The 26,670-nt window shown below is 33.5% G+C and overlaps 1 pseudogene; it reads right to left on the bottom strand.

The window, feature by feature from the left end:
* Positions 1–4,422: 4,422 nt before the first annotated feature.
* Positions 4,423–14,420, bottom strand: LOC100913502 (annotated as a pseudogene).
* Positions 14,421–26,670: the final 12,250 nt, after the last annotated feature.

The raw sequence follows: 26,670 nt of genomic DNA, 5'->3' as shown, positions 1-26,670 counted from the left end.
AACTTTGATGAGATAGAAGTTTACTTTCTAGACTTTGGCTGTCTAATGGATAATACTGTTGTGACCAAGCATATTCAAAAGGCATATCAGAATGTAATGCTTCACTACTAAAGCTCTGACAAAGATGTTAACACAGCCATGATTAAAGGAATGCATCAGAAGATTTTCTAAGGCATTCTTCCAAGAAATAGGTTCTATCAATAGATTAATTATAAAAAATATATAGATTTAGGGCTAAAACAAAGTATTGAAGTTCAACGTCTTAAGTATACAGATAAAAAAAGATAAGGCCTAAGAAAGTTCAAGATATTTTCTTGTGACACAAGTAGTATGTGGCAAATGATTTCTCACAAACTTCTATGACACATTAAAGCAGGAGTGATTAATCTTCTTTGTGTTATAGACCTTTTGCACAATCTGTTGAAGCCTGGGAACATCTCTGATAGAGAAATGATAATGTTTTTAAATGCACAAAATAAAACAAATATGAAAAAACACCATAGATTTAGGGCTTGAAAAGACCATAAAGGTTCCCATAATTCAACTTTCCCATTATACAGATGAGTAAACTGTGGCCCATATTCATTAAATGATTTGCTCAATGCCACATAGACAATCAGTATCAGAGGCAGGTTGTGAATCCAGGTTTTAAAACTCCAGGTCAGTGTTATTTCCACTGTTCCATTTAATATTCATTAGTTTGGTAGGGAGTATAAGACTTTATGTGACATTATATAGTTTTTTAAAAATACCAAAACTTATCATTTGCTCTATCTTTAATCCAATGTTCTTTCCACTGGATGGCCTAGAGGTGCTAGACTGGATCCTACCATGCCACATATTTTGTTTTTGTTCAGTCCCTTCAGTTATATCTCTTTCTGATTCGAATTGGGTTTTTCTTGGTAAAGATACTAAAGTGATTTGCCATTTCTTTCTGCAGATTATTTTATATATGAGGAAACTGAGGCAAACAGAGTTAAGTAACTTGCCCAGGATCACACAGTATGAATGTGAATATCTTTGACAAGATTTTAATTCAGAAAGATGATTCTTCCTAACTCCAGATCTGGTCATTTCTACTATATTTCTAGTTGTCCATTATTTATTTATTAGAAACAAAACACAAACTTCAAAACCTTTTCTTAAACTTAAAATATGTTTAACTTAATAGATGAGGAAAATTTTAAATATTGGAGAGGATGTGGGGAAAAGTAGGGACACAAATGTACTATTGGAGAATTTGTGAATTGGTTCAACCATTCTGAAGAATAATTTGGAATTAGACCCAAAGGACTATAAAATTGTGCATATCCTTGGACCCAGCAATAGTTGTACTAGATCTATATCCCAAGGGGATCAAAGAAAGAGGAAAGGAGTTATGTACACAAAATATTTATAACATCTATTTCTGCAATGACAAAGAATTGGAAATTGAAGGAATGCCAATCAATTAAGAAATAGCTGAAAAAAATCATAGTTTACTGATTGTGATAGAATGCTAATGTGCTATAAGAAATGATAAGCAGGATGATTTCAAAAAACCCTGGGAATTCTTGTATGAACTAATGCAAAGTGAAGTGAATAGAATCAGAAGAATATTATATATAATAACAGTAATATTGTAATAATGATCTAATGTGAAAGACACAACAACTCTTATCGAGACAATGATCTAAGACATTTATAAGAGGTCCATGATAAGAAATTGCTATCTGCCTCCAGAGCGAGAATTGGTGAAATTTGACAGCAGAATCAAGTCAACTTTTTTCAACTGATTTTTTATATGTATGTGTGTGTGTGTTTTTTGCAACACGGTTAATATAGAAAAATGTTTTTCATAAATAATCTGTATCATATTCTTGTCTTCTCAAGAGGTGTGGGAATGGCAGGAAGTTACAAGAGAATTTGTAATTCCAAATTTTATACAATGACTTTATTTTTTTTTCCTGAGGCAATTGGGGTTAAGTGACTTGCTCAGGGTCACACAGCTAGGAAATGTTAAGTGTTTGAAGTCAAATTTGAATTCAGGTTCTCCTGACTTCAGGGCTGGTGCTCTATCCACTGCCCCATCTAGCTGCCCCCAATGACTTAATTTTTATATAAAGTAATAGGAGATATTTAGTGAATAAAAATTTATTTTAAAAAGAAATTATTCTAGTCCACTGAATGGGGTGATTTTGGATTTTGAGAGATTCTTTACTGTTTTTGAAGGGCCCCTCTATACCAATACTTTACAAGAGATAGCATAGCTTAGTTGTGTTAGCATTAAGTAGTGCCAGAGGACCATGTGGTTGCAATCTGGAGTCTGGTGTCTTCTCTTGTGTCTGTGGCTGAGAGCTGTGACTGAGAGAACCAGTCGTTCAAGCCCTTAAATACTTCAGTACAATTACATCACTACATCACACTGAGTACACACAACCTTTACATCACCATAGAGAACCATTATCTCACATTAAGTACCACACTAAGTATGTACTTAGTTAGAGAATCATTATCTCATCAATCATACTGAGTCTTAAGTATACCTTTTCAGAGTTCTGGCCCTCTACACAGATGTTCTTTTTTTTTCTGAGTTTTGTTAGCATAAATCTGCATTTAGTTGTCAATAGTATGTTGATTATCCTTTTTTAATTCTGAATTTGCTATAATTTTACCAGTTTCTTTGATTTTTTTATTGATTTAATATTTTACTCTTTTCTTTTTCATCATGTTAGGTAAAGGCTTATCAATTCTTTCATTTTTGTCATTGAAGAGTCTTTTAGTTTTATCTTTCATTTCTATGTTTTTAGTTCCTATGACTTATCTTATAATTTTCTACTCTTTATACTTATTTTAGATTTGTATTTGTTGGCATATTTTTTAAAAGCATATTACTTAATACTCTCTTTTCTATTTTGTTAATATCTATAAATATATGATAATCCTTTGAGGATTGTTTCAGATGCATCCTAGAAATTTTTTTTTAATTTTTTCCTATCATTATCATTTTCTTTTAAGTATTTAAGTCTACATTGTGACTTGTACCTTTTTTTTTATGGTCATACTTTTCTTATTTCAAAGGATTTCCTGTTCATTTTAGTAACTCCCTCTTTCTCTGTGTAATAGCCAGAAACATCCCCATCCCAACAATATGTTGGGGTTTAAATGAAACTTAAATGTTGCCTACCTGATTTTATAGATGAGGAAATAGGATCAAAAAGGTTAAGTTACTTATCCACAATGATATAGCTAAAAAGTGGCCAAGCTTGGATTTCATTCCAGGTATTCTGACTTCAAAGCCTACATACTTTCCTTTCAACTATATTATATTTCTGATCAAATTTTGTACAAGGTGGGGGAGCTATGTTTAAGTAAATTTAGGAGCTAGATCTAGCTAGATTAATGTTACATATATCTGAGAATAGATGTCCCACTATTTCTTACCTTGTTGACATAGTCTGATAACTTATAAGTGTGTGTGTGTGTGTGTGTGTGTCTGTGTGTCTGTGTGTCTGTGTGTGTATGCAGTGTCTTTCATAAAACTAGAAACATAGTGGAACTATATGATTATTCTTTACACATATGTAAAACAGTACATTTTTATATAATTTTTTTTAATATAATGTGATCCCCACTTAACTGTATAAATTTACATGAAGCTTGATGTAAAAGAACTTATCAGCAATTATTTGGATATTTTTATCCAGATGAAAAGTAAAAAACACAAAAGGTAAATGAAGGTGCTGAATTTGCTGTGAATTTTATGGTTTTACCAAGATAAGGATTAAATAGTTGATATATTGGGTGACTAAGTCTTAATACCCACTTCTGGAACATAAGTACCTTCAACAAGGTTGGGAGAATAGAAACAAGCCTATAAATAATATTGTTGCTTTTGAGAGATTTTTCCTAATGTTCATAGCAAGGTGATTGAAATTTCTAGTCAACAGAATATGAAAGAGGGAATTTGGGACCCAAACTAAATCTACCTAGAGCCTGGAAATTGTAATAAGTCTAAAGTGTATAAAATAATATTAAAAATTATTTTGATTGTGGAGGGTGTTGCTATAGGTATATAACAATTTGATTGTTAAAAAAAAAAAAGCTTATCAATGTACAAAATACACATTTTGTCTATGAGTTCACTGATTATCATTCCTTCTCAGAAATGCATTGCAGTATTGATATAAAGTTCCAAGTAAAAGAGGGAAATAATAAAAGAGATCATGCCCCAAATGGGCCTGTTAATGGATCCCAACTCTTCAATAGTTAACATTGCATCATCTAATCTCTAACATTTTTGTTTGTCATTAGAATTTTTTTCTTTCTAATATTTTAATGAGTCCTACTTTGACATCTTTATTTCTCAGGCTATAGATTGATTCAGTATGTGTTAGGATTCTTACAAGGTGCTAAGTCGGTTATCTAATTTTAGCATAGTGCTTAGCAGTTCTCTGGTTCACTAATGTGCTTAGTACTTGTTAGAGTTCTGCAAGAGTTCACACCTTTCACACCTTTAAGAGTTCACACCTCTAAAAGAGCATATAAAAGGACAAGCCCACTGGAAGCTCCGGGAGATTCACAAGTCAGGATTCATTCAGAAGATTCACAAGTCCAGGAGATTCACAAGTCAGAAGGACAAGCCCAATAAAGGACAAGCCCACTAAAAGACAAGCCCACTAAAAGACAAGCCCACTAGAGGAGGAGCCCATTCTCTGAGGCAAAACAAATTCATTCCATATTTCACTTTTGTGCTGACTGGAGGCTTTGGATTCTGAGGGAGCTAGAGGCTGAAGCTGACAGAGGCAAAGAACTAGTGGCAAAAGCTCTTGGAACCAAGGAGAGAGATAAGTCTCTAAGAAAGCTAACCGGGATATTTTGGAAGAGATAATAAAGGACTGGACTTTAAGCCCTGGCTGCATTTGAAGTGATTATTACACTGAACTGAAACTAAGGCTGCCTCCAGAAGCTCCCTCCACCCCCCAAGAAATCTGCTCCCAGAGAACGATTATATTTTCGAGAAGAGAACATTGTAAGTATGGGCACAAGGATGGTATAAAATACAGAGGACACTTTTCCCTGGTCCATGGAACTTACTGAAGATGGTTGTAGGTATATGAATGCTGTAGAACCATAGAAGATTGAAACAGCAATTATATGAGAACTGAAGGTACTGAAGGCTTTAAACCTACCTTCATTTGATTGGATATGAAGGATGTTGGCAATGATGAAGAAGAAGTAAGAGCTGAGGATGTATAGAATTGGAAAGATGATGTTAATTACACCAAAGCATAAAATGACCACTTCACAGGCACAGGTACTATGGCAAGAAAGCTCTAAGAGAAGATTGAGATCACAGAAGTAATGATTGATGACATTGTTTTTGCAGAAGAATGATCTGAGTGTGCAGCTTATTTGAACAGTGGCAGCAACCAAGCTTATTGTACTGACTCCACCCCTAGCCATGAGTAGACCTGATAGGATACACACTATCAGGTAGATAGATAATGTCATTAAATAATTAGAGGGCTACAAATAGCAACATAATGGTCATATGCCATAACTGTCAACAAATGACACTCAGAAACAATAAAAATTATAAAGAAATAGAGTTGAGTCATACATTCATTGTAGGAGATGTAGTTCTTCTCTGACATAAAGTTAACAAGCATTTTGGGAGTAATGACAGTGAAGTGACAAAGATCAATGAAAAACAAACAATTGAGTAAATAGTACATGGGAGTGTGAAGATGGGAACTAAATCCAATCAGTGTGATCATACCCAAATTTCCCACAACAGTGGCCACATAGATGCATAGAAATAAAAGAAAGAAGAGGAGTTTGAGTTTTGGCTGGTCAGTTAATCCTGAAAGAATAAAGTCAGTCAATGAGGAATAATTTCTTATAGCCATTTTTTGGGTGATATTTCTGGGAATGGGAGAAAAAATTAAGGAATATGTTCATAATTTACCCACAGACACAATTCTCAAAAATGATGAAACATTAATTAGGATTTTCATTTTTTTTTTCAGTTTTTTTTCCTGGACAACTATTGCCTCTTACTATCTCATAGTTCTATGGACCATTCAAATTTAAGAAAATAAATTGTTGCCTTTCCTCATGAGCAAAAGAATGAAAACTGCTATTGAAACTAGGCTTCTTAAACTTTTTACTCACAACCACTTTTCATCTAAGAAATTTTTATGTGATGCCTGGTTTATGGGTATATAAAATAGGTATAAAATCAAACATTTACTGTTAATCATAATTTCACAACTACCTACAATCAATTATAGGACCCCCATATAGAGTCCATATTTTCTATTGATTGTTGTAGGTACATGAATGCTGCAGAACCATAGAAGATAGAAACAGCAATTATATGAGAACTGCAGGTACTAAAGGCTTTAAACCTTTTTTTTTTTTCATTAGATTGGTTATGAAGAATGTTGGCAATGAAGAAGTAAAAAAAGTTGGGGTTCAGAGAGAGGAGCTTTAGGGGAAGAGAAATCCAGTAATTTTTTTAAAATAATTTATATTGTTTTTTTAAAAGAACTTAGCTTCCTCTTCTTTTTTCCCTTTCTACACTCACAGAGGTAGGTCATCAGTTAGAACAAAAAGCATTTTTAGAGATAAAAAGAGGAAAAAATCAGGAGCAGTTCTTTATATGCACTCATTTCTTTCTAGCTCCTGTTCATGTAGATGACTCTGCAGAAAGCCACCTAGAAATTTCCCATGCTAGCTGATAATGGAGAGTAAATTTTGCCATTAGAAAAACTATAGCTCTCCTCTCCATTTCAGAGAAAGAAAAATAGTATCTTAAAGGAATCTTGTGGGTTTTCTCCATATATTTCTGTGAATTACATGCTGCAAAGAAATCATCCCTTTTGGTAAAGGAGTCATACTAAGGATCTGTAGCTACAGCTACAGCAATTTCTATTTTATTCATTATTTATCCTCAGCCTAAATTCTTTACCAGGTCCAAATTTGTTCAGTTTAATTGTGCATGGATTGAGAAGGATAAAAAGGTGACTTGTGACCAAATTAAAGTTATTGAGAGGGAAGCTCAATTGTCTGAAAGTTGGATTAAGGTTCATTGATTTGTTGATTATGCATTGTAAATGATGGCAAATATTATTACTATAGAGGCGGTGGCTTGTGTAAGAAAATATTTTGTAGCTGCTTCAGTGGCTCGTGGGTTGTTCGGGGCTGTTATTATGGGGATAATAGCTAATGTGTTAATTTCTAATCCTATTCAGGCTGTGAATCAGTGCTCACTGAAAATGGTTAGGCAGGTTCTGATAAAAAGACTTAGTGTTAAAATGATAAGTGCGTAGGGGAACATTAGTATGGGAAGGGTGTGAACCAACATTTTCGGGGTATGGGCCGATAGCTTATTTAGCTGACCTTACTAGGATGTGGTGTAATGGGAGCACGAAGGGTTTTGAGTTCTTTGGTATAGGTTCGAGTCCTATTGTCCTAGAAATAAGGGGGCTTGCACCCCTATTATTTACCCTATCAAGATAATTCTTTTATCAGACATATTTCTATATTTGTGGAGGAATACAGGATAAAGCGATTGGTAGGGAGATAAATCATAGGCATATTGCTAAAGTTATTGGTAAGAAATTTTTTCATAATAGGTGTATTAGTTGATCATAGCGGAATCGTGGGTATGATGCTCGTACTCATAGAAAAGCTATGGTGAGAAAGAGTGTTTTTAGTATAAACGATAGTGTGTTTAGGTAAGATAAGTTTGGTATGAGGGAAGGTCCTAAGAATAGAATAGTTGTGATAGCGTTTATAGCAATAATATTTGCATACTCTGCTAAAAAGAATATAGCGAAAGGGCCAGCAGCGTATTCTACATTAAAGCCAGATACTAGTTCAGATTCTCCTTCGGTTAGATCAAATGGTGCTCGATTTGTTTCTGCTAGTGTAGAGATATATCATATTATAGCAAGAGGCCATGTTGTGATAATAAGTCAGAAGTTTTCTTGGGTAATTGATATTGTTTTTAATGTGAAAGATCCATTGATTAGTATGATAGATAAGAGAATGATAGCTAAGGAGACTTCATATGAGATAGTCTGTGCTACTGCTCGTAGTGCTCCGATCAAAGCATATTTTGAGTTAGAAGCTCATCCCGATCATAGGATAGAATAAACTGATAAACCAGACAGGGAGAGGATGAAAATAAGTCCTAGGTTTAGGTCTAATAGGGTATTAGGTATGGGTAGGGGGGTTCAGATTGTTAAAGCAATAGAGAGGGCTAAAATAGGGGCAATAATAAATATTGAGGTGGAAGAGGTTAGTGGATGAAGTGGTTCTTTAGTAAATAGTTTTACTGCGTCAGCAAATGGTTGTAAGAGACCGTATGGCCCTACAATATTTGGACCTTTTCGAAATTGTATATAGCCTAATACTTTGCGTTCAATAAGTGTTAGGAAAGCGACTGCTAGGAGAATTGGGATAATATAGAGTAGAAGATTAATTGTAAACATTTATTAAGAAGAGGGTTTGAACCTCTGGGAGTAAAGGCTTAAACTTTATGCAATTACCAGCTCTGCCATCTTAATAACCCTGTTCTTGGGGGCATATAAATTGATTTAGTATATTTAGATAAATTCATATGTTGATTCTAGGGCTTACTATGAATGTTGGCCCTATTTCTCTTGTCCTTTCGTACTGGGAGAAATGAATTTACAGAAAGAAACCGACCTGGATTTCTCCAATCTGAACTCAGATCACGTAGGACTTTAATCGTTGAACAAACGAACCCTTAATAACCCGTGTACATTGGATGTCCTGATCCAACATTGAGGTCATAAACCCTATTTTCGATATGGGCTCTAAATAGGATTGCCTATTATCCTGGGTAACTTGTTCCGTTGATCAAATATGGGTCAATTACTGTAATATTACACCTAGATTTGTTAATCTGACTGTATCATTCGGAGGTTTTATGTCTGAGGTCACCACAAAGACTATATAGGGTTATACATATTGTTCCGATAGGTTAAATACTGGTATTTGCTAGTTATACGACTTAAGCTCCAGGGTCTTCTCATCTGTATAATTATTCCGCCTCTGCACGGAAGGTCAATTTCTGATTAGGAATAGAGACGTTGAACCCTCGTGGTGCATTCATACTAGTCTCCAATTAAAGACAAGTGGATTATACTACCTTTGCCGATCAGGATACTGGGCGTTAAGTCATAACTCACGACAAGTCAATGCCTCTAATACTGTTAAATGCTAGAGGTGAAGTTTTTGTTGGTAAACAGGCAGTTCATATTTGCTGAGTTCCTTTTATTCCTTTTAATCTTTCCTTTACGTAGCATACCTGGGTTGCTAATCAATATATATAATAAGGTACTAGTATGCTAGTTATAATTATTTGTTTGGTAAAGTGTATGGTTATTTCCGATCTGTATATATTATCTTGTCAAGGAGAATATATTCAGGTTACTATATTACATTATATATCTAAATAAATATAATATTTCAATATAAGATTAGGGATTTTGATTATTATAGGTATTAAGTATTAAATAGTTTGAGCTTTACTTTCTTAATTGATGCTGCTCTTAGAGCCTACGATGTTTTGTAATTAGTCCATTATCCTCTAGAAAAGTTTAGTCTACATATCAAAGAGTTGTCCCTCTTTTGAGTAACATTTAAATTTAAATAATGTCTATAAAGGTTTACTTAGGTTAAATTTAAAGTTGAACTAAATTCATTTTTGGACAACCAGCTATCATTAAGTTCGATAGGCTTTCACCTCTATTGTAAAATCATCTCACTGTTTTGCTACACAAACAGTTCGTTCTGTCAACTGTTCTACAATAGCTCACTTAATTTCAGGAAGACAGGCTTAATTCGTTTTGTCCAGTTTGACTGGCTAAATCATTATGCAAAAGGTAGAAGGTGAAGTCTTTGCTTTTTATTGCTTACAGGATGGAATCTTTCAATGTTCCCTCACAGTACTCTCTCTATTGTGCCTGGGTGTTTGTCTGTTCTATCACCTATACTAGGGCTAATAAATATTTTGTGGGTGCAAAAAATAGTTTAATATACTGTTTCTAGGACTAGATCTAGCTCAAAATGGTCAAGATTAGCTGAAATCTTTTAAGGTAAAGCTAAATGCTTTAATTAAGCTACATTTGATTGTCCAAGTACACTTTCAGTACACTTACCATGTTACGACTTTTCTCCTCTTTTGACGTATTCTAATTAGGTATTAAAGTTACTATATCGAGGAGGGTGACAGGCGGTGTGTAGCACCCTATTGCCTATTTCAATTAAGACTCTCTATTCTTAATTTACTACTAAATCCTCCTTCATGTCTTTATTTGTAGACAATCCATTATGTTCTAATGTAGAAAATGTAGCCCATTGCTTCCCCCTTCATATGCTACACCTTGACCTAACGTTTTATGGTTTGATGATTTTGCTCACTTTGGGGCCCTATTGGGGTGAGCTGACGATATGTATATAGACTGTTGAGTGAGAAGGGGTGAGGTGTATCGGGGTTTATCAATTATAGAACAGGCTCCTCTAGGAGGGTCTAGGGCACAGCCAAGTCCTTTGAGTTTTAAGCAGTTGCTAGTAGTTCTCTGGCAAGTAATTTTGTTGTTTAATTACCTAGGTTTATGGCTAAGCATAGTGGGATCTCTAATCCCAGTTTGTACCTTAGCTTTAGTGTCTTCAGCACTGGTAAAGTCACGTAAGTTGCGTATTTTAATATCAACTAGGGCGTATTACAGCATAGTTGAGTTTTAACTTTATTTGTTTGGTTGTGTGCTTAAACACCCTTTACGCCGTGTTTCTGTTAATTTGGGTTAATCGTATGACCGCGGTGGCTGGCACGAGATTTACCAACCCTTGTTTATTATGATTTAGTCAAACTTTCGTTTATAGCTCAATGTTAGTCGCTGCTGTAACGCGTGGGGGTGTGGTTGAACAAGGTGTCATGGGCTGCTTGTTTGAGTGTGCCTGATACCTTTATACTCTAATAAAGTTAAAAGGGCATACTCACTGGGTTGCGGAAACTTGCCTGTGTAGGTCTAATAAAAATTAACAGTAAGGCCAGGACCAAGCCTCTGTGCTTGTGGAACTGATTAAAGTCCATCTAAGCATTTTCAGTGCTTTGCTTTGCGTTAAGCTACACAAACAGTATATTATGAATTTCAAAATTTATCAAAAATTTTGAAAATTTTAAGTTTGTATACTATGTCAGTATTAAATTTATTTTAATTTTTTTTTGTTTTTTTTTCCATAAAAATTTTGAGTTTGGGTTGGAAAGCAGTTGTGTGTTTGATTAATATAATATTGGGATATTTGTTGTAGTGTTCTATAGCAGTAGAAGTTTAACAGTAAGTAGCGGTATATCGGTCTTAGTTAGGCCTAGTTGTTACTTACATGTATTTAAAGCCTATTTCTCCGAGGTATTCAATTACCATACTAAAGGCCTATCATCCGGTTTTGGGGTTTGACGGAAGTGATAAAATTTAGTAAGGGGGGTAGGGGTTTAGTGGTAAGAAACTTTTATAGGTGTTGTTTATATTTGTTATTATTTTAAACACGCACGCACACACATACACACATACACACACATACATACACATACACACATACACACACATACACACACATACACACATACACACATACACATACATACACACATACACACATGCACACATATTCCCACTCATATAAGGCGCTCTTGGTTATATTGTCTAGTCGAAAGTGAAATATTGCGGGGGGGGGGGAATATAAACTCATGTCTAGTAAGGTTTATTAATATAATAATATGTCTATCGATCATTGATTATATGTGTAAATTAATTGATATCTATTATATATCTTAATATCTAAACAATATATATCTATCTTGCTTTTAATTAATTCAATGTTTAATCATCATTCATATATCTGCACCATGATGGAAATAAACGCGTGTCCGAAAAGAGTCCTCAGTTGATGTCCGTTTAAAATGTCGTTGGCCTTGTTATGTAAGTCTGCACTTTTAATGGCGTCCCCACTCCACGCTTGCTGATAAACCACAAATTAAAAACTACCCAATGCCGTAAGGATCACTGGAGATGCCACGATATGAGGCCAAACAGCATTGTTACCATCACAAATGCCTCGACGAAAAGCATGGTTGAGCTGAAATAGGAACGAATGGGCCTGAAGTAGCAACCAGTAGCCAGTCGTAGGAAAGAAGGTTCATCCACAAGTTATGGGCTTGCTCTGAAGGATGTTGTATCTTCAGATGGCAAGTTGCTGATCTCTTGTGAGTGGAGGATAAAGGTATCCCTAATGGTGATGATCTGCTAGAGGAAATAGCTTTATTGATCTCGATCCATGGAGTTAATGTCTATGTACGCCAACATTATATGTCTTATGTAATATATACATATTATGTATTATGTACTATTATGATTTATATTAGTAAAAGATATGAATGTATTAATTAATTATTAGCAATATATTATATTAATGTATTTAGTAATATATGATCATTATGTACATTGATTATATGTTAGAGGAATATAAATGTATGCTCTATAAAAAAATTCTAAGGGGTTGGAAGAACAGATCATGACATTTATATCAGACACTCACCATCCAGTACTCTATTTTATATACTGCTGATCCATTTTGTCTTTAGTGATCATCACAAGGATATATTTTCCTACTAAATGAATGAAAATGCGGACATCAATTTAAAAGCAATTCTAAGAGTTTTGAGGTAGAGAAGATTGATTTTGATAGTACCTTTGCATATAGAGTCCTCCACAGGTACAACAGATAAACATAGCTTCTTAGTTGTAACAGAAGTGATAGTTGATGTGATAGAAGGGTCTTAGTCTCATTTTGAAGATTTTAGGGACTTTATTAAGAACAACAGACTGGGTTCCTAGGTTCCTCCAGGGATTGAACTAATCAGGGATCCAACTCTGTGGGGAAGATTCCACAATGTTTACTTTTCTACTTCCTTTAATATGATAAATTATTTAATTCCCCAATTGTTCATTCCTTTGGGGATTGGGAAATGGGGCTATATTCCCATCCTACCTAATTTTGTGTTTTGGATTAGACTCAGAAAGATAGCATTAGAGATCTATGCCTAATGCTGACAGCCTCCTTCGTAATGATCCAATTTAATTGATTTCAAATAAATAAAAGTATATTAAAAACACATTAAGAACAAGATGAGAGGAATTGTGCCATAAAAATTAATTTTCATTGTAGTCAGGAAGTCTTTGATTCAAAGTTACTCTGATACATTCTAACTATGCAACCCTGACCTATCTCACTTAACTCTTAATGTCCCCAGGCAAATTTCTAGTGTGTTTTTTTTTAATTGATTTATTTAAAACTTAAATACAAAATTTTAAAAAAATCATTGCCAGGTACATAGCAGAATATAAGCTTCATAATATGAAACAATAAATTTTTATTTCAAGAAAGACTATATAATAAATATTACATATTGAGCTCAAAGATATGCATCTTTTCTTTGCTTCCTTCTAAGTTTTCTTTTGTTCTCGACTGCACTTTTTATTTTATTCTTTTTTACCCCGTTTCCTTCCCTTCAACCTCCCCAAAGGATGCTATAATTAAGTGGAACAAGTTGGGTGCAAGACCCCCTTCCCAATTAACTAATCAGAGACATCATCAGGTACAAAGAGAACGCATTTATTTAATCCCTGCAGGGAGAGATCCAGACACACCTGGGAGCCATTCCAACTCCCACTATGTGCTCCTGGAACCTGACATGCTTCAAGCTTGTCCAGGGTTTAAAAGCAAAAGACTTGAGCCTTCTCATTGGATAGACTAAAAGGACATAACCATCCTTGATCAATTGTCACCAATGGGGACTGCCTCCCACAGATCATGTCAACTTCCTGTACTGAGAGATACTTCATCCAATCAGTCCCATTCAGTATGGATATATTTAGACACACAAGTTAGATATCTATAATTATACACATACATTAAAGCTTGAAGTTTCAAATCAGGTACCAATTTGCACTAATGAAGAAGTTTCTTCATCAGAGTTCCTTGTTTTAATGAAATCCCAGATCTGATCCCCTTGAAAATGTGAAATATTGTATTAAAAGGGTGGGGATATGGAGATGAAAAGAAACTTAGTTCCTCACCTTGTGCTCTACTAGGAAGAATACATATATGTAAATATAAATAAAATGAAAATGCATTCAACAAAAGTACTTATTAAATATCTATGGCATACCAGACATTGTACTAGTTAGATTGTTGGGCATTCGACAACAAACATAAAAATAATTCTTTCCCCCGGAACTTACATTTATTGGTAGAAAATATTTTTGTTTAGTGCTTAAATTGGATTTAAGTGAGGCAGAGTTGAACTAAGTTATCTGCCTCACTTCCCGTTTTAGCGTCATCACTGTGCAGGGCAGAGCCAAGGTGACTGGGAATGGCTCCAGATGCAGTTGAAGTTCTTGATGTCTTCAATGTTTAGCCAAGCTCTAAGTGCCTCACAGTTGTCCATTTCAGCTGTCTTTCATGGGTTGTTGGAACAAATTGTCCTTATCCACTTATTCCACCAGGAGGAATCTTCACTTGCTTTGGAACAGACACCTCTCTAACTCACTGATGAGTCTGAGATCCCCTTGGTCTCCCTAAACCTGGTTTAGCTCATCTGCCAAAATGGATTTTATCTGGATTTATCTGGATGTGACTGCTGCTCATGTCACAGCTTCTTGGAACCAAAGGTTGTAGGGTCAGTATTGAATAAGTCCATATACAGGAAGAGTCTGGTCCAGGTATTTCTTGAGACCTGCTCTCTGTAAAGCCCCACAATTCAAAATATTGACTCACCAACTCCTTAACAATGAATGAAAGAAACACTGGAGATAAATTTAGGATAATATTGATAAAAATGCATGTGACAGGAGCAAGGCATCACAACTATGCAATTTACAACTATTATGATAAATACATTGTTATTGTTGGTTACTGCTATTTACAACTCTACTATGATAGACACATTGTTAGTTAATGCCAAACTGAAATGTTGAAATATGGTCTCTATATTAACCCTGGAATGCACATACTGCCACCTGGAGGTAGCTGGTGGTAATGCAATACTAGTTTAAAGAGTATATAACCTCTGGCTCTCAGATTAATAAACGAAAATTGCTGGACATATTTTCCACCTGGCTTGTGCATATTCATCACACCCACACTCCTGATATTCATTGGGGCTGAGCTCCAAGAAAAGGTGAGAGTTAGGTGAATCAGGCAGACATCAAAAATGGTACTATTTTGCCTGAATACACCCTTCATCCCAGGAAAAAAAAAAATACCTGCACAGGTAAGTACAAACTAAACATGTCCAAAAAAAAAAAAAAAGTTGTGTCAAGGAGGAGTCCTGACAAAGAATATTGTGCTGATCAAGAGGAATAATTTGAATGAGGCAGCACTTGAACTAAGCTTTGAAAAAAATTAAGGATTTCAAGAGGTAAAGTTGAAGGAGTATATTCTAGGTAGAGGAGACAAGTGCTCTGGGGAAATTTGAGGAAGCAAGAATAGTTTAGGAAGGGAAAGACACTTTAATTTAGCTCATCATAAGCACCTTAATATGAAATTTTAAATAATAAACTCCAGTTGAATGAAATTAATTCACTGTTTATACATCTCAAATATCAATATATACTCCAATAAATAATCATTTAATTTAATGCTGTCATGTTTTCTAAGATTTAAATCAATATCAGAAATACTAGAAGGTATTTATCCCTCCCCAATATATATGAGATATGTATGTCCCTTATAATATGATATGTTTATCATAGTCCAATTACCTTAAAAATTAGACAGTCTTTCAGTTTTGCTTTTAAATTGGGTTTCTGGGAGATAATTTTTCCTACAACCATATTCTACTGAAGAATAGTTTGCAAATAGGCCAATAATTAAAATACTTTCAAAACTTCAGTTTGACCTATTAATTAAATCTAAATTGGTAAAAATCCATATTGTCAATTTTTTAAGTGGAATAAGCTCAATAACAAATAAATCTCAAAAGTAATTCACACCAAATGAAGTGGAATAAAATAACTTTAAATATAAGTATTTTACATAGAATTTTTTTCCTAGTTTATTGATTGAAACAAATCTCATATTCCACTTTGAATAAAATTTTTAAAATGGATGTGAGTAGAAGGCAGGAGGGAAGAATTCTATTAAAGAATGTATAATAACCAAGGGAGGGAAAATCCTAAAGTCCTACAATGTAGTCTAGCTCTTAGAAGAATAGATTTCTAAAGATTTAGGGGAAAAGAATCAGTGGCCTAATGTTCTGAAGGACAATACCAATCAAAATCTTTCAAAAATCTAACAAACTCTTACACATAATAGAGATAGAAGTACTTTTGTTTAAAATTTCAATAAAACAATTTATTGAAATTGAAAAGCAAACATGTTATTCAGTAGAGATATAGTAGAATCTTTTCCAATATGGGAGTGAAGCAAGATTGCCTGTAGAGGGCTGGAACTCTGAAAAAGTGCACTTGAATCTAGGTCAGCATGATGCTTATAGTTAATTACCTATTCAGTGTGAGATAAGGGTTCTCTATGGTGATGTAATGGTTGTGCATGTTCAGTGTGGTGTAGTGGTGTAGTGAAGTAATTGTACTTAAGTATTTTAGGGCTGGGGCAAATGGGAACACTCAGCCACAGACATAAGAAAAAATGCCAGATTCCAAACGCCATCTTTGACCAGCCACATGGCCCTGCTGCCTCCTTCACTCCTCCACTAAGACCAAAGACTCAGGCTGATGCAGGGATCCTCCCGACAGCTAGCCCAGACATTATAGTTGCCCATTATCCCACTATTATTTGATGTAGTTTTAGAAATGCTAGCAAAAACAACAAGATAAGAGAAAAAAAAGTAAAGAAACAAAGGTTAGTAAAGAGAAGATGGGACTATTCCTATATGTTGACAATATGAAAGTTTATTAGACAGATCTTAGGGAATCAGCAAAGATGTTAATTGAAACAATTTATAACTTCAGCAAAGTTTCAGATACAAAATAGATCCTCAAAAATGAATAGCATTCTTTACCAAAAAAAAAAAAAAAAAAAAAAAAAAAAAAGACGACAAAGCAAATCTCCCAAAGCACACAAAAAAACTTGTATAGATTCAATTACAAAGTTCACCTTGAACAACTTTATCTATAACTGGAAGAATAATGAGTGTTCCTGGCTAGGCTGTGCCAATATAATAAAAATTACTTCCTCAACCTACTTCTTTCATGGACGTAGAGGTTTCAAATATTGCACATTTTTTAACTTTTTCATTATATCAATTAATTGTGATAACTTTGTTTTCCTCTCTTTAAAAAAATACTATTTATTACAGAGGATAGTTCTCTGGGAGAGATAAGGGAAGCAAAACTTATAATAGTGGTGATTTAAGAAACAGAAAATATCAATAAAAACTTATTGTTAGAGAAAGAAAAATACATCCTAAAGCATAAATAGATTGAAATATTGGTAAATAAGTGAAGTTCCTTGTTTGTGTAAAACAAAACAACAGCAACAACAACAGCAAGAACAACAACAACAAAAAAAAAAAAAAAAACAAACAGCCAGATCCTTGTGTACTAAAAGAATATGTAAATTTCATTTAATTAGGTTTAGCCCATTCTTTCAGCCTGTCTAGATAATTTGGAATGCAAATTTTGTCTTCATTTTTTACTAGTTATGCAGCTTAGTCTTATGTCAACTTTATATTTCATAAGCATGACATCTGGGCTTTCTATCTCTCCAGAATTTCATTAAAGCCTTATAATCACAAATCAATTAATCATTACACTTTACTTAGGCCATTTTAAGTATAGATATAACTAATGTGCTATCATGTTATCAATATTTTCATTACTTTTCCACATGGAGACCACTAGATACATCAAATGATTAACTTAAATTGAGATATTCTATATTTATGAAAATACTTGCTCATTCTGTCCAACAGAACAAAAAATTTTGTCTCACCTACATTTTTCTTTAAAAATCAATCCATTTTGAATCATGGTGATCATGGCTTTTTCTTTTCAAGCATTTTTTGAATTTAAAGAATTCAAACAATTCAAATAAAGGTACTTCAATTATAGAAGAAATTAATCCTTCTGTAAAAGAGCCAGGCTCATGCAGAGATATTAAAAAAAAAAAAAAAGCTCCTCTTTTTTTTTTTTTAAATTATAGCTTTTTATTCACAGAACATATGCATGGATAATTTCTCAACAATGTCCCTTGCAATCACTTCTGTTCCAACTTTTCCCTTACTTCCCTCCATCCCCTCCCCTAGATGGCAGGTAGTCTCATATATGTTAAACATATTAAGGTATATCTTCAATACAATATATGTGTACATATTTGTACAGTTTTCTTGTTGCAGAAGAAGAATCAGATTCAGTAAGGTAAAAATAATCTGGGAAGAAAAACAAAAATGCAAGCAGTCCACATTCATTTCCCAGTGTTCTTTCTCTGGATGTAGCTGCTTCTGTTCATAATTGATCATTGGAATTGAATTGGATCTTCTCATTGGTGAAGATGTCCACTTCCATCAGACTTCTTGTTGAAGTATATAATGATCTCCTGGTTCTGCTCATTTCATTTAGCATCAGCTCATGTAAGTCTCTCCAAGCCTCCCTGTATTCATCCTGCTGGTCATTTCTTACAGAACAATAATATTGCATAACATTCATATGCCACAATTTACCCAGCCATTCTCCAATGGATGGATATCTATTCAATTTCCAATTTCTAGCCACTACGAAAAGAGCTGCCACAAACATTTTTGCACATACAGATCCCTTTCCCTTCTTTAGTAACTCTTTGGGATATAAGCCCAGTAGTAACATTTCTGGACAAAGGATATGCACAATTTAATAACTTTTTGAGCATAGTTCCAAATTGCTTTCCAGAATGGTTGGATCCACTCACAACTCCACCAACAATGCATCAGTGTTCCAGTTTTCTAGCATCCCCTCCAACATTCGTCATTATCTTTTTCTGTCATCTTAGTCAATCTGACAGATGTGTAGTGGTATCTCAGAGTTATCTTAATTTGCATTCTCGGATCAATAGTGATTTCGAAGACCCTTTCCTATGAGTAGAAATAGTTTCATTTTCATCTGAAAATTGTCTGTTCATGTCCTTTGACCATCTATCAATTGGAGAATGGCTTGATTTCTTATAAATTAGAGTCAATTCTCTATGCATTTTGGAAATGAGGCCTTTATCAGAACCTTTAACTATAAAACTGTTTTCCCTGTTTGTTGCTTCCCTTCTAATCTTGTTTGCAATAGTTTTGTTTGTACAGAAGCTTTTTACTTGATATAATCAAAATTTTCATTTTTGTGATCAATAATGATCGCTAGTTCTTCTTTGGTCAAAAATTCCTTCCTCCTCACAAGTCTAAGAGAAACTATCCTATGTTCTTCTAATTTATGTATAATCTCATTCTTTATGCCTAAATCATGAACCCATTTTGATCTTTTCTTGGTGTATGGTGTTAAGTGTGGGTCTACGCCTAGTTTCTGCCATACTAATTTCCAGTTTTCCCAGCAGTTTTTGTCAAATAGTGAATTCTTATCCCAAAAGTTGGGATCTTTGGGTTTGTCAAACACTAGATTGTTATAATTATTGACTATTTTGTCCTGTGAACCTATTCTATTCCATTGGTCAACTAGTCTATTTCTTAGCCAATACCAAATGATTTTGGTGACCGCTGCTTTGTAATATAGTTTTAGATCAGGTACAGGTAGGCCACCTTCATTTAATTTTTTTCATCAGTTCCTTTGAAATTCTTGACCTTTTGTTCTTCCATGTGAATTTTGTTGTTATATTTTCTAGGTCATTAAAATAGTTTCTTGGGAGTCTGATTGGTATAGTACTAAATAAATAGATTAGGTAGTATTGTCATCTTTTTTATATTTGCTCAGCCTATCCAAGAGCACTTAATATTTTTCCAATTGTTTAGATCTGACTTTATTTGTGTGGAAAGTGTTTTGTAGTTTTGCTTATATAATTCCTGACTTTCCCTTGGTAGATAGATTCCCAAATATTTTATACTATCGACAGTTATTTTAAATGGAATTTCTCTTTGTATCTCTTCCTGTTGGATTTTGTTGGTGATGTATAGAAATATTGAGGATTTATGTGGATTTATTTTGTATCCTGCAACTTTGCTAAAGGTGTGGATTGTTTCTAATAGCTTTTCAGTAAAATCTCTGGGGTTCTGTAAGTATACCATATCATCTGCAAAGAGTGATAATTTGGTTTCCTCATTACCTACTCTAATTCCTTTAATCTCTTTCTCAACTCTTATTGCTGAAGCTAACATATCTAATACAATATTGAATAGTAATGATGATAGTGGGCAACCTTGTTTCACTCCTAATCTTACTGGGAATGGTTCCAGTTTATCTCCATTACATATGATACTTACTGACAGCTTTATATATATGCTCCTGACTATTTCAAGGAAAAATCCATTTATTCCCATACTCTCAAGTGTTTTTATTAGGAATGGATAGTGAATTTTATCAAATACTTTTTCTGCATCTATTGAGATGATCATATGGTTTTTGTTATTTTGGTTATTGATATAGTCAATTATGCTAATAGTTTTTCTAGCATTGAACCAGCCCTGCATTCCTGGTATAAATCCTACTTGGTCATAGCATATTATCCTGGGGATGATTTTCTGTAATATTTTTGCTAATATTTTATTTAAGATTTTTGCATCAATATTCATTAGGGAGATTGGTCTATAATTTTCTTTCTCTGTTTTAATACTATTTGGTTTACATATCGGTACCACGTCTGTGTCATAAAAGGAATTTGGTAGGAGTCCTTCTTTCCCTATTTTTTCAAATAGTTTATATAGTATTGAAGTTAATTGTTTTTTCAATGTTTGGCAGAATTCACATGTAATTCATGTGGTCCTGGGAATTTTTCTTAGGAAGTTGATTAATAGCTTGTTCTATTTCTTTTTCTAAAACGGGACTTTTTAACCAATTTACTTCTTCCTCTGTTAATCTGGGCAAGCTATATTTTTGAAAGTATCTATCCATTTCATTTAAGTTACCAAATTTATTGGCATAAAGTTGGGCAAAGTACCTCCTAATTATTGGTTTAATTTCCTCTTCATTAGTGGCAAGTTTTCCCTTTTCATTTTTAAGATTAACAATTTGATTTTCCTCTTTCCTTTTTCTAATCAAATTTACCAAGGGTTTATCTATTTTGTTTTTTTTCCCACAGAACAAATTCTTAGTTTTATTACTTAAATAGATTTTTTTTTATTTTCAATTTTATTAATCTCTCCTTTTATCTTTAGAATTTCAAGTTTAATGTTTGACTGGGTGTTTTTAATTTGCTCCTTTTCTAGTTTTTTTAGTTGCAAGCCTAATTCCTTGATCTCATCTTTCTCTATTTTATGCAAGTAGGCCGCTAGAAATATAAAATTTCCCCTTATTACCACTTTGGCAGCAAACTACACATTTTGGTATAATGTCTCATTATTGTCATTTTCTTGGGTGAAATTATTAATTGTGTCTATAATTTGTTATTTCATCCAATCATTCTTTAGGATGAGATAATTTAGTTTCCAATTATTTTTTGGTCTATTTTCCCCTGGCTTTTTATTGAATGTAATTTTCATTGCATTGTGATCTGAAAAGTATGAATTTACTATTTCTGTCTTTCCGCATTTGAATTTGAGGTCTTTGTGTTCTAATATATGGTCAAAATTTTTGTATAGGTTCCATGAACTGCCGAAAAGAAAGGGTATTCCTTTCTGTCTCCATTTAGTTTTCTCCAAAGATTTTTCATACCTAAATTTTCTAATATTCTATTTGCCTCTTTGATGTCTTTCTTATTTATTTTGTGTTTTGATTATCTAACTCCAAGAGTGCAAAGTTGAGCTCTCCCACTATTATAGTTTTGCTGTGAATTTCTTCTTGCAGCTCTCTTAACTTCTCCTTTAAGACTTTAGATGCTATACCACTTTGTGCATAGATGTTTAATATTGATATTGCTTCATTATATATGCTAACCTTTAGGAAGATATAGTGCCCTTCTTTATCTCTTTTAATTAGATCAATTTTTGCTTTTGCTTGATCTGAGATCAGGATGGCTACCTCTGCTTTTGTGACTTCACCTGAAACATAGTAGATTCTGCTCCAGCCTTTTATATTTATTCTGTATGTATCACTGTGCTTCAAATGTGTTTCTTGTAAACAACATATTGTAGGATTCTGGCTTTAATCCAGTCTGCTATCTGTCTGCATTTTATGGGAGAATTTACCCCATTCACATTTATGGTTAAAATGACTAATTCTGTATTTCCTACCATCTTGTTAGCCCCGGTTTATGCTTTTCTCCTTTCCTTACTCCTTACCCCCCCTCCCCAACATTAAACTTGTGAGCCCCATTTGCCTCATGCAGCCTTCCTTCTTTAGGATCCCTTTCCACACCTTAAAGTCCCTCCCCTTTTCTTTTTCTCTCTTAAGCATTTGTAGTGGATACCTTCACAGTGAGGATAAAAGTCTTTTCAGAAAACCAGGAACCATCAATCTCTTTTCTTTTGCTTTATGATTTGCTTCCAGAAATTTGTAACAATAAAGATTGTCCATGGATTTGGAATGTCCCCTTTATTAAGGTACCAGACACTCATGAGAATTTGTGAATTCCATCTTCAAAAGCTTTAAGCAGCCTGAAGTAGGCAAATTAGACAGAAAGAGTCCAAAGACTAAATTCTTTCTTATATAGAAACAAAGATTTACAAAAAAAAAAGTCCATTTAAAAATAATAACCATATGGAAAAAGTATTGAACAAGACAACTTTAAGAAAATACATACAAGGAACTAAAGATTTTGGTCTTTCCTGTATGTATTATTACTTAAAAATATTATTTTTAAATCCACTTTGTTATAAATACATTTTGAATTGGGACTATTAAAGTAAAAAAAAGGTTTAAAAGAAATTAGATTTTAAAATAACTTCTATCTTGTCTAGATTCAAACTTGTCTCGGAAAGTTTGAATCTAAAGTTATTTTTGTTTCTATACTATGTTCCCATTAATCACTGTGGAAGATGCCTTTTGTACAATTTTGAAATTCCTGAAGAGTAGATAAATGCAAATTCAATTTTTAAAAATTGATGTTATAATGCAAATTTTTTTTATGTGGGTCTGTTCACTTCACTCTACATCAATTCAGTTAAGCCTTTTAATATCTCTTTGAAATCATGTATTTCCTCATTTCTGACAACAAAACAATGTTCATATATAACAATTTGTTTAACCAATTCCTAGGAGATAGGTATTTGTTTAATTTACAATTTTTGCCGTCGCAAGAGAGATCATAAACATATTTGTACATAGCCTTTTTCCTTTCGATATTTTTTAACTATAGGCCTAGTAAGGACATATGGATAAGTGAAGCAGAGATAAAAAATTATATCATAAACAAATAAGGGAAACATGAAGAATATTACTTATCAGATTTAAGAAAAGTTCTTCAACCATCTATATTTATACTGGATCACAGAAGAAAAGAGTGGATGATTAACCAAAATTTTAAAAAAGTTTTTGTGCAACCAAATCTAATATAGCCAATTAATGAGTGAAAAAATCTTTATATCAAATCTATTAGTGTCTTATTTTCAATATATATATTAATCCATATATACATACATACAAGGAAAAATATATACTATATATATTTCAAGTATATATATGCACATATACATATATACATAAACATATATCAAACATGAGAATAATATTCACTGGTTACCTGTCAGTAAAAGAAACACAGAATTTCTAAAGATATGAAAAAATGTTTCAAATCATTAGTAATTAGAGAAATGTCAAATAAAGCAATGCTGAACTTCTACTTTATATCTAATATACCTGTAAAGATGACAGAAAAGCAAAATTACAAATATTGGAAGGGCTTTGTGAAAATAGACACTTCAGTGCTCTGTTGGCAGACCAGTGCACGCATGCAACCATCCTGGAAAGCAATTTGAATTTTACATCAAACATAAAATAGTCTGTTCTATTTAACTCAACTTTGCCATTGCTAGGCCTAAACCAATGCAGATTCATAGTCATATGATGGATTGGAGATTAATGTTTCCTCATTTCTTAATTCTTTGATGAGCACTTATCTTACACAATTATAACTAGTCCTGCTTTTATCAGTCCAGACCCATTTATTGCTTCATCATTTTGATCAGGCAAGCAGAAAGGAAGGTTTATATGATAGTACAGGACAGTAGAAATATCAGTGATAGTGGAACCACATGCAAAAACTCATAAGCATAATGGTGCTAACATTGACAATATTTGTGGGAGAAACAATCCTATCCTTACTTTTACTTTATTCATTAAGTCGCCATTTATTTCAAGGCTACAGTGAAAGTCTCAAAATAGGTTGTTTTATTTTACTTTATCTGAAATAACAAATTTTGCAATATACAACCATGGAAGATTTGAGACAGGAGAGTCATGAAGTTGATACAAAAGGGTTAAGTAACAGAACTCAAAAAAATACTGGGAATCAGTTGTCTGAGGAAAACAGTAATGTGAAATTCATAGCTTAATTACTCTATTGGCCTGAAAAAATCTACTTCCATAGCCACTGTATTGACAGAGAAGAGATGTCTTTTTTGACTATCCTCTAGGTTTTTCAAAACAGTTGAGCTCATTTTTGGCAGTCCTAGAAAGTTATCTGCTAGTTTCAGGAATTCTTTGTTTTTAAATATTAGTATGGCCAGAATTTAAAATAAATCCCCTTAAGTTCTTGTGTCTGAGGCTTTAAAAATAACGTTTCTGTTACCATTCTGTTGAAAAGTCTAATAACTTCTAAAAAATTTAAAATGGAGACACAAACAATAAGATGACCTCTGTGTGACAGTCACAAAGAATACTTGTTCTACACAGATTTTCTACAATGGGGAGCCATCTCTAATGGTCACATTTCATAAGTCACAATATGATGGAACTGGATTACATATGCATAAGGATGGATGCTCTCACAATATTTTTTCTCAACTAGAAGTGACAATTGTGATGTGCAAAGAACTCTTTCCTGTGGTGAGAAATAGCCTTAAAAGAGCTTTTCATGAGTGATACCATATGGGTGATAATAGTGCATATAACATCAATATAATGGAATGCTAATTTTGCATTCTAAAAATTCCTATAAAATTAAAGCTTGATGTACTAGAAGCTGCCAGCCATCCTGGGGTTTGGGATTTCCTTATTTTGCATAAACTTCTAGGACTCTCTTTTAAACAGAGAATCCCTAATTTGAACCGAATCTGCAAGTTGTTCTGAGATTTGCATAGAACAAAGTTGACCTTTGTCTAGTATTTCAATGAGCTTTGTGTTTTTAGACAGAACTTGAGGACCCCAACACAGTTGGGAGAGTTACTATTCCATAAAAACAACAAATATATCAGTTATTTCTTTAGCTAAAAGCATTGTCTCCCTAATTAAATTTTCCCTGAGCATATTATCTAGATCACTGGTGCCAAAATCAAACAGCTGTAAAGCCACTAATTCATACACAGAGAACCCTGTGGACTGTGTATTGACAATATCAAACAAATGTAATTTACATTTCATTGTATTTTATTTATCTTGTAAAATATTTCTAAACTTCATTTTAATATGCTTCCTGCCATAGGAGTATTGCAGGTCACATGTGGTATATTTGACACTTCTGATCTCCATCACTTCTTTGTTCCTATGACATTCTATTTTGTATTTTGCCAAATTGTGCACACGTGATATTCTTCCTCCTTCTCATCACTCCCTTATGCCCATGAGTAGACTAAAACTGAGATTGTTAAGAGCTAAAACTGGGTTGTTTATAGTTTTTCTATCATAGGACAATCCAATATACTTTCAATATACTTATTTAGTGATAAATATATGGGATTATTTTTAGATTGAATTAAAAAAAATTGGAAAACATAGGGAGACCAAAAATTCTGAAAAGAAAAATGAAGAAATGGAGAGTTGAAAAATACATTAGAAATAAAATAGCAGCAGCAACAAAAGTCTTTCTACATCTCTTACTTTGTGTGCCCTATTTCCCAAATATTATGTCATTTGATCCTCACAGCAATCCTGAAATTATCTTTCTTATCCCCATTTAACAAGTGAGAAAACTGAGGCAAATAGCAATTAAGTGACAAAGCTGTTTATGTGTGAGGCCACATTTGAACTCATATCTTCCTGATTCAAGGGCTAGAACTCTATTCAGTGAACCAGCTGGCTGCCACAATGAATCAAATATCTTTCCTAAGAGCAAAGTAGTTTTTTTTCTGTTTTTTTTAAGTTATGAATAAATAGGGAGGTAGAGAGGGACTTGGACTTCATTGATATAAGGAATGCTCAGGTGAGGAAATTCCCTTTCTCAATGTACATTGACACTTTCTAGCCAACTTAGTGTATTAACAAGAGCACTGATTAGTTAAGTGACTTATCCATAGTCACACAGCTAGTATGAATCAGAAGAAAAACTTAAATCCAGGTATTCCTGTTTTCTAGAATAACCATTAGGCCAAAGAAAGACAGAAGAACCTGGTCAGCATTGTGGTATAAGAGA

Source organism: Sarcophilus harrisii, chromosome 3 (assembly GCF_902635505.1).
Source record: "Sarcophilus harrisii chromosome 3, mSarHar1.11, whole genome shotgun sequence".
Classification (NCBI taxonomy): domain Eukaryota; kingdom Metazoa; phylum Chordata; class Mammalia; order Dasyuromorphia; family Dasyuridae; genus Sarcophilus; species Sarcophilus harrisii.
Note: the sequence above shows the minus strand (reverse complement) of the source record. Positions and strands in the feature narration are given on the sequence as shown.